The sequence below is a fragment of the Indicator indicator genome, chromosome 18 (assembly GCF_027791375.1).
Source record: "Indicator indicator isolate 239-I01 chromosome 18, UM_Iind_1.1, whole genome shotgun sequence".
In the NCBI taxonomy this organism is placed as follows: domain Eukaryota; kingdom Metazoa; phylum Chordata; class Aves; order Piciformes; family Indicatoridae; genus Indicator; species Indicator indicator.
This window is the reverse complement of record NC_072027.1, coordinates 10,367,904-10,378,227: the sequence shown is the minus strand read 5'-3', so window position 1 is coordinate 10,378,227 and position 10,324 is coordinate 10,367,904.

Sequence of the window (10,324 nt, the reverse complement as noted above, 5' to 3'; positions counted from 1 at the left end):
TGTCTAATCTTACATGGAACATTGTATTCTCATTGACAGTCTCATCTTAAAGTTTTAACAGAAATGCACGTTTTCAGAATTGCATAACAAAAGCCATGCCAGGTGGAGAAAGAAACAAAGATTAGAGCTGATTACAAGAGAGATTATAATTACTTAAAAGTAATTCAGGAGCATGCAGAATTTAGATTTGAAAACTTTCACAATTTTCTCTTGTACCATTGGAATCAAGATGTGAACTACATAGCCAGCTTTCTTCAACTCAGTATGGAGTTCTCATGCTCCAGGGAAATCCAACAATGGGACTTGACATTGCTGCAGTCTGGAAAATCCTCTACTTTAAGGATACAGAGAAAGCAGCCTATGTTATATTAGAATTTATTGATGAATATAGAAAATAAATTTGCTTTGTCTAACACTTGAAAAATTTGGCAGTTAAATCTCAGAACTGCTCAGCGGAAGTAGCAGATAGCTGCTCACCTGCCCCCAGTCTTTGCACCTCTGTACTAGTAATAGTAGTACCTAACATTCTTAATAAGGCCACAAAGTGAAAATTCCTCTGAAAGGTATGTTTACATAGGTGTTTCCATTGCTATCTTCTCATCTTGAAAAGCACCTCTGACAAATTCTTATGTTTAGTCAAATGAGTGAAGCCCCCTGAGCTCTGTGAACCTTGTTTACTGGTAATTAAAATAGGACTTTCATACAAACTTCTAGCTTCTAGTAGGCAAATTCAAGTTTTTCACATTTTGCATAGAAGTAATGAGATGGAAATGCAAGACCAACAAGCCTAAAGCAGGAATACTATTCTTGTTACAAAACTCAGCGTAAAGTACGTGCAGCATAGTAACCAGAATTGCTTGCAGTGCTTGGGAAATTGCTTTTCCAAATAGTATTAGTTTGGCTTGGAAATTTTGAACACAGGCTGATTTCCTCCAAAATACTGCATTTTGTACCCTCTTTCTTTGTCTCATTGCAAATGGTAGAACAATACTGCCAAGAGGTCTCCACAGTTAGTTTAGCATTATGATACAGCTCATTACCTGCTCCATTCCTGCAATGGCAGGGAAAGTCACTCTGCAGAAGCATTATGTGAGATGGTAAAAGAAGTTATTCTTCAATGCTATTGAGTAGCTATCAGAATTTTATGAACTTGGCCTGTTTGATTCTGGAAGCTTTTCTGGTTTTTCATTTTGTGTTGATGATGATGCCCACACTCTCCCCCAGTTTCCTTCCTGCCCCCTCCCCACCCTTTTATACTCAATTCCAACGTCAGGAATTAACATGAAAATACTGTTTTCACTGTCCTTATGTCCCCATACTGGGAGTGAAATATCCCATATTTAACTTCTACTTATAGATGTAGAAGATGATGGCTGCAGTAAATTAATTTTCTGTCACATTAGTTAGCACTAAGGAGACATTTTAAGTGTTCCTAACCAGAAGCAAGAAAAAATGTGCCTGATAAGTTTTGCAGTTCAGGTGAATTGAGTGTAAATATGCATAGCTTTAGAAAGTATCCTGTCACCACAAAGGCTACAGCAATTTAACTTCAGCTTAGAAAAGAAACAACTGATTTATTTTTTTAGACAGATTTACTTGCTAGAACTGGTTCTGGTTGGTAATGAACTGCAGGGTTAAGCTGCCATGGTACTAAATAATGTATGATAATAGGTGAAAAAGTTCTGATAAAGAGTAGATACAAAAGGGTTTTTCTCTGGAATGACAGTAAATCCAAAGTATGAAGTGGTTTGGTGAAGAAATGTGCAAAATGGATTCCAAGTAGATTAAAATAAGGTATAAAAGACATGTTTAAGGAAATACTTCCTTGGAACGTTCTCAAAGTGACATTTGCAGCCAGTAAGTTACCCAGGGCTCTTTCTGAAGTAAGCCACTTTGCTCTTAGCAACAGAAAATGACAATTCCATTTTGAAATTTCTCTAAATATTTCCAGTGAGAACATACTGGTCATAAAGAGATCAAATAAAGTTAATGGGTATTATTCAGACCCAATTTATCTCAACCTAATTTGATGGCTGACTGGGAACTCAACAAGACTGCAAATCAGATGATATTTAAGTGCTGAACTTTTGACTCCAATGCTTCATGACATACTTGAATACACTTTTATAGCCTGCATAATAAAACATACAGTCACAGTAGTAAAACTAGATAGCTTTGGTATTTTAAATATTATAAATATGTTTCTGACAATCTTGTAAACAGTTACTTTTACAGTAAAATATTATATGTGTTCAGAGGAGGGCTACAAGGATGATCCCAGGGCTGAAGCACCTCTCCTATGAGGACAGGCTGAGAGAGTTGAGTTTGTTCAGTTTGGAGAAGGCTCTGAGGAGACCTTATTGTGGCCTTCCAATATCTGAAGGGGGCCTACAAGAAAGCTGGTGAAGGACACTGGAACAGGTTGCCCAGAGAGGTGGTGGAAGCCCCATTCCTGGATGTTTTTAAGGCCAGGCTGTCTGTGGCTCTGGGCAACCTGATCTAGTGGAGGGTGTCCCCGCAGGGGGGTTGGAACTACATGGTCCTTGGGGTCCCTTCCAACCCTGACAATTCTGTGATTAAAATCTTTCCTTCATGTTGAAAAATATCCTTTTTTTCCCCTCCCAGGTCTCTTCTCAACCACAGATTAGTTCTCACTTTTTATACATAGAATTCTTAAATAAACAGTATTGGTGAGTTCAATTACAATCCAGCTGTAGCATGTGGAGGTATTTAGAGGCTTCTCAGGATATTTTGCCCATGCAACTGTTCTGACTGGAAACATCTCCTTTAAATACTACATTTTCTGCGTAATTACTTTGTCATAAGGTTAATTAATCTGTGTATTCGCCTGGCACATACGGTACAGAAAACAACTCCAGTTAAGTGCACCAACTCTCTTATTGACCTGAAAGACTGTCTGGGTTCCAGCAAACAACTGGCATTTTCATCAATAAACTCTGCATTATGGGTGCTTAACTGTGTACATTGAAACAACAGATGAACACAAGTGTGTCTATAAGGTAAATAAAAGCTCCATAAATTAAAGGGACATCATAAGTATTTTAAACAAAAAAAGTGAAAAGGTACAAATGAACTGTTGAAGAAACCGTTGTGGAAAAGAACCTTTAAGCCATTTGTGCTGTATTGTAAGACAAAGTGGCAACATCCAGTTGATCTGAGACATGTACAAGGTTATGTAATAGTGAATTAATATTGATTTACTATAAATGTCTGTATTTGGACCTGATCACTGACTTTTACAAACTTCTTTTCTGTGAACATATATGCATTGGATTGGCATTTGTTTAGAATCACGGGATGTGTAAATGGTTTCTTCCTAATCCATGAAAACTTGGAATGTTTTGCCTTTTGTGCTATTTAAAGTTGCTTATCTCCTCTTAAGAACTCGATATGAGATGAAGTAAATATAAGGACAGAAACAGCATGAAAACTGAGGACATGTGGTGCTAATGGAGGAAAGTTCATTGGCAGTATTGCAGGTGCCATATGATACAATTTTTAGTAACAGATAATGCATGTTTTAACAGTTAAGATAGGAATAGATATTACATAAATAATGCCTTTTGTTTTTCTTTTTTCCTTGCTGTGACATTTAAATGCTAAGGACTCATCTTGCTCTCCCCAGGAAAAATAGCACTATATTTAAATAGTATCAAGTATCATTTCTAACATAAACATAAACCACTGTTTGTGGCAAAAATGTACTATTAGAATCCTATTAATAGCCTTGGATGCAAACTAATACTAAATGAGTAGTAGATCTCAAAGTAACTGTTAACTTAGCTTGTGCTGGTATAATGCACCATTGATCACATCCATAGCACTTATAGTAAAAATGTGTGTCCTGCATTTTATCACTAATTCCACTGTGATCTCTGTACAATCATTAGGAAAGAAGTAAATCCCTTGAACGTCACTTCTTTTACTTTCCCAAGTCCCTTTCAAATGGGATACATTACAGAAAACTGATTCTGATAGATTCTCATTTCTTTCTGTTCAAACTGTTTTTCAATGGAAAATTGGTCTCTTCAGCAAACAAAATTTTTATCCACTGTGGAATGTTTTCTGTGGAAAATCATCCACCTTCACTAGAGAAGGTGTGGTAGGGTTGGGGATACAATTCAGATACAGACCTAAACTATATTAGCCAGAAGGACTGATATGAGGAAAAAAAGATGATTTGGAAAACTAACGTTTTAACAAAATCACAAAATAATTTATATGAATGCTCTGGTTTAATCCATGTTGATCAAAATCTCTCAGGAAGAAAGACAGGATCATTTTTGTGTGCACTTCTATGTTTAAAATGTCTATTGCAAGAACCACTTTTGCAATGAGTGTGATCCACAGCCCTGTTGTGGTTTTGTTTGCTTGTTTGTTTTTTCCTATGGTGAATGCATTCAACAGCCTCTATGCTTCATACAGATGTCATCTGAGTCTTGGAGTGGGACATGCTGCACTTCACAAAAATAAAAACCTTACTCAGAATTCTTCCTAGACATATGATCTTGTCTTCTGCTTAAGGAAAGCATTTGCAGTAATAATAGCTTCAGTGGAGATGACACATCAGTGGTGTCACTTAATGGTGACCATACATTGACAAATTTTTATTTAACTACCTAGAAATATATGCAGAATAATAAGACACCTGACAGAGGAAAACTGTTCCTTGACAATTTCTGAAGGAATTTTTTACTTTTTCTAGAATTGAAACTTCTTTTTCCCTGAAAAGAATGTAAAGCAGAGTTGTGCTGACTCAAGTGCTGTTTGCTTAGCCGTTTTGTTGATGCTAATTTTCATTTGACATTTTTGCTTTTATGTCAGCTTAATTACACTTACCATCAAATGTTTGGACTGCACTCCTCACATCTGAGTATTATTCATTTTTCAATATTCCAGTGCTGTGAAGGAATGAGAAGGCCCACTGTCCTTCAACACCATGCAAAAATTTGCTTTCTTCCATATTTTCTCAGTAATCATGCTAAGACCTTTACCATCTCTTCAGCCTTTAAGGCAACATGAATAGTGGGGTCAATAAGGAATATGGATCAGATGGTGAATGGGGGGGGGAAGTCCTTAATTTGTCAGGATGCCTTTTCAGAGATGATTACAGATGATTTATTTTGCATAATGTTAATGGCCAAACTGACCCTTACAGAAATATGTAAATAATAAAAACCCAAGAGTTTTACCTTCTTTTAGTACTAGAATTGTAAGTTTCTAATTACCTTTTTTCAGTTTAGTGTCCCCAGGAATTGTGAGGGTGTCATGAGAGATGTTTTGAGATTGCTGCACTGTTAAATGGAACTTGTAGAGGCAAAAAAGTTTTAGTTTACACATCACTGGCCTAATTATTTTCCTGATGTTCACTTACTAAAGTCATGACTCCTTGGTCAGCCCCCAATGAAATGATACCTTGTGAGTTTATAAATTATTCACCAGTTTGAATAAATTACTTACCAGTTTTAAAATGAAGGTAGGATGTTGGAATCATATGGATTTTAGCTTCTAGTGGAGCTGGAAATAGTGTTTTAAATTCACTTACCTTTATTTGCTGCTTATTGTTCCCGAACACAGCACATTTACCCAGTGGTTCTAATTTCTTTCAAGTACACAATAATACTCTTGTGACTGCTCTGTAAAGAACTGCTAATGAAGAGATCTCAAACACAGAGAGTGATTTTCTGATACAGAATTCTTGTATGCTAGCAGAATAGAAGTACAAATGGGTACACTGTATATAGAGCTTCTTACAAAGGCATCTGTGGTCTTTCTGGCTTCAAAGTTCCTGCACCCCTGAGGGTTTTGTCCATTATCCACTGTTATAATCTCTTCATGTTGCCTTCATAGGGCACAAAAAGGATGGTTTGGGGTTTGTCTTCATTCTTTAAAAAAAAAAAGGTATTGTAATAGGCATTCCTAAGTATAGCATTTAAAGATACATTTGCCTTAATTCATGTAATTACTGGAAGTTGCAGACATTGCTTTTCTTTAACTGTATTTTTTAAGGCATCTCAGTCTATGGTGGATGGAATTATGTAAATTTTTGTAGTAAGTTGGTCCATATTTAAATAATATAGTACTATTACAACTGAGCTATCACATAGATTTAAAACTTGGTGTTTTAGAACAGATTCCTATGTATGGCACCGTTTAGTCCGTTACTTGTTTCACTTTGTTCTTAGTCTGCTTCAGTGGAATTAATCCAATTTTAAGGTGTTATAAGTAACATCAATATAAAGTAGGAATGGCATAACTTACTGCTTTGTCATCTTGATTAAAAAAGCAGGAAGACTGACTTCAGCTGTTGGACATGTACACTGACTTCTGTCTGCACAGGCTCTGGCCACCTTATGAGAAAAGGACTTTTATGGTGGGAGACAGATATAATATAACCTTTATACAGATTGTACTTAAAGTGTTTATGTCTGAATGACTTCAAACCCCAGACTAGATGGGTGATTTGCTTATTTCTTAAACTGATAATATTGTGACAACAAGAACGCTATGGCTGCTGTACTATGAAATGTTTTTGACTACTTTACAGAGACCATATTTGGCGTTGATAAAGTCTTACTCTGCCTGATTCAGCAGTTTACTCCTTAAAATGAAACTTACATAGGAATGAAACTAAATGAAATAACATTCAAAAAATCCAAAGGTAACATTAAATGTACTGATTCTCCATGCTAAGTCTGCATTTAACAGATATGAAGATAAGGTAATATTATGCTTTTAGTCCATATTTTGAGTCCTGGCTGCCACTAATGGAATCTCTTTCATTTATGGAAGATACCTATCACATACCACCCTGCTCACAAGCTCTTTCTCACACCAAGAGATTGGATGCAATTGAGTATTTTTTTCTTTACTGTTGTAACAATGTTTTATTTTTTATGTTTTGAATTAAATTACATAGCAAAAAAGAAATCTTGCTCCTGGCAGCATGTAGTACAGGAATCAATTCAATAGATCAGTAGGTAATTCAGAGACTGCATTCTGGGTTTCTCATGTTTGTATTCATAACACTAAAAATACTCTTTATTAACTCTCATTCAGCTACCCCTTCAGGCTGTGTAGCTGATCTGGTGTAACTCAGTAGCACCTTGTAAGTGGAAAGCTAGGAAGTGTTTCAAAGTACACAAAGTACTTGGGTAAACTTCAGAACTGATAAAGCTTAAAAAGACAACTTTTACTTCAGAATAGACTTGACTTGCAAGCACAGCTATCTCATACCAAGCAGTTAACATCGGGTTTTACGTAAAGACTGAACTAGAAAGAAATCAGAGGCTTTTACATATCTAAAATGGAGGGGGCAGAAGTATACCAAGTTTTAGCCTAAAGCATGTATCACTTAATAAAACTTGACAATGCACATTGATTACATTTATTGACCAAAATCCATCTTTCCATCTTTTTGTTCATACCAAGATGTTTCTGCCTTATAAAATAAGTTAATTCCAGTGAAATTCAAATCATTGCATAAAGAATTAGTCTATTTCTGATCATTTCTAGTCTCTCTCACCATCACAATCCAACCTTTTCCACAGACTCATTTATGGAACTAAAAATTCTTGAATATAATCTCCTGATGAGATTGCAGATGTTATGCATTGGCTTAATAGCTCAGTCAGTTGAAATTTCCTAGTTTTAACCAAAGCAAAGCTGGCATTCAGTTAATGAAGCTTTTTAAATTTACAGGAATAGCAGATATAAGCAGATTCCAGTGTAGAGCTTCAGATTGTTAGTTTTATTTAAACTTCTACCAGCTCTATGAAAATATTATTATAAACAAAGCAGGTATGAGATGAGGAGAAAACCATTTGCAGTAGTGTTTGAATACATAACTACATTTGCCCTAAAGAATGCTTATTTGCTCCTTAAGGCATGTAAAGAATCTAGTACCTTAAAACTATTTGGACATTACCATTGTTTATGGACTAAAAAATAGTCTAGTCATAATTGAGGTCACATCTTGTTTTCACACACTAGTGAAGTCTTTGATAACAACCTAAATGTACTGCATAGCAATATAGTAAAACTGCACGTTACATGGGTTATGAAGTTCTGTAGTGCCTTGTTTTACTTTGGATAACTACATCAAATATACAAGTTAGGGTTTCTCCTCATCTGTGTTTGAAAGACCATGTATTTTGGTTTTGGACAGGATTAAGCATAGTTTGGCCTTTGAGTGGGTTTGGGGCAGTGTGGGGGGGTTGTTGTTGTTTTGGTTGGTTGATTTTTATTTGGTTTTGTTTGTTCATTTAAGAGGACTCCCAAGATGCATGGAATTCTGTTTCCTACTTTACAATTGTGTGAATGTGTTTGGTTTCTTTGGATTTCTTTGTTTCTCTTGGTTAAACCTTCTATTTCAAGAATTGCATCTTAGAAAACAGGGCTGAGTCTCATTTCTGCTTTGTTGCTAACTTCTACTTCCAATATACTTCGCTGACACTCAATTGCGATCACCCACATCACCAAACTGCTGTCTGGAAATGAATTGCAGATCTTTATTCTTTGTATTTGAGCACCACTCCAGCCATGGCTGAGTGATGATTTTGTTGAAGTAGTGATGCAGAACAGAATAGTTTACTCCCCAAATATCTACCCATTCCACCTCTGGATAAGGACTTTTTCTTCAGAGGTTTCTCTGTAAAGCCAGGTGATGGACAGCATTTATGCAGAGAGTTGAAAGGCTTTGATTGCTTACTGATTAGCGGAAAATCATGCAAGAATGAGTTTCATAAAGAAGGCAGATGAGAAGTGCTCTTTTTGTCATGAACTGGAGGAGAAATAAGAATGCAATGAACTAAGCAATGACAAAGTCACCTCTGAGTTTTGTTTGCATAAGAGAAAGGCCTTGAGTTAGTAACATGACAGAATACCACAAATTATCAAAACAATGGAGAGTATGCTGTATCAGATGAGTGTGGAAGACTTTCATCTGCACATTTCTGGGGCTCATCTAACACACACTTCAGCTTCTGGTGAGGACTGGCCCTGGAACACAATAGTGCATGATCTCAGGACTGATGTAGTGTGTCATTGTATGATTTCTGCATCTTAAAACTGCTGGGTTTTTATTTGTTTAGAAATGAGAAAAGCTTAAGTGGGGAGGGGTGTTTGAAGAAACTAGATCAATAATAATGAAGACTAATATGTAACTGAGGTTTCTATTGTGCTGTAATTTTTGTAATTATGTCCTTAGCTGTTCTATTCTATGCACTTCTGATAAAGCAGAACATGCTAAAGATGAAGTTAAGCTACACTTTGTACCTTTGAGGGGTTTGTAGGCTAAAACCAGAGCATCCTTTTTACTGGGATACACAGAGTCAGGTCAGTGTTGAATAATGGATTACCAGAGTGCAATAGCTCAAGGTAACTCCTTATTTCCTCTTCTGCAGGGTCCTGCTTTGTACAAATTCCCATCTTACAGCAACTTTAGCTCCTGCTCTTTCTATTGCAACACAGTCAAAAATATTGGAAGAAAGTCATATCCCCTAATTTCCTTTATATTAGTATTAAATAGAGAAATAGATTATTTATATTTTCTACAGAAATATATATATGTATACATGCACACATAAACATATATATATATATACACACACATATATATATATATATAAGAAAAAAAAAATATATAAGAAAAACCTCAATCTGCTGTTTTTATGGTATTGCTTGTTTGGTTAGTGTTTGCCCATAACCAGGATTGTTAAGAACTGACATTAGTTGTAAGCAATTACATTTATTCTAAGATATAACTTGAGGTTATAAACACTATTATTAATTACACCTGTGTCTCTACAAAGCATGTAATAGAAAAAAAAATACATATTCCCTTCCTATCATACAAACTGATGTGGAGAACCAACTCTTCTCTTTTCCACATGAAAAGGTCCTTTGAAAAAATGATAAGCAGTCTTTGTGGTCCTCTTGAAATATAGTGTTAAGTTCTGATACAGCTTCCTAATCTGGAAGTTTCCACTTTTTTATACATTGAATACTACGCTCTGAAAAATAGTGACTACTTTGTAACTTCTGCATCAGCTGCAAAATTTAAAATAAAAGATCAGATATAACATTTAGCTTCTCTAGTGTCACTTTTCTCCCCCATAGCTTTTAAACATTTTTATTTTGTACGTAAGATATAGATATTAATATACTCAAAATAGAGAATTAGAAAATTAAGTCAGTGAAGAAAGAATGAGTATAGTTATATTGAATTATGTCTGGATCCCTACAGCACAATTTTTTGCAAAATAAGATTTATTTACAAATTATAAAATACTTGCCCAGTGTC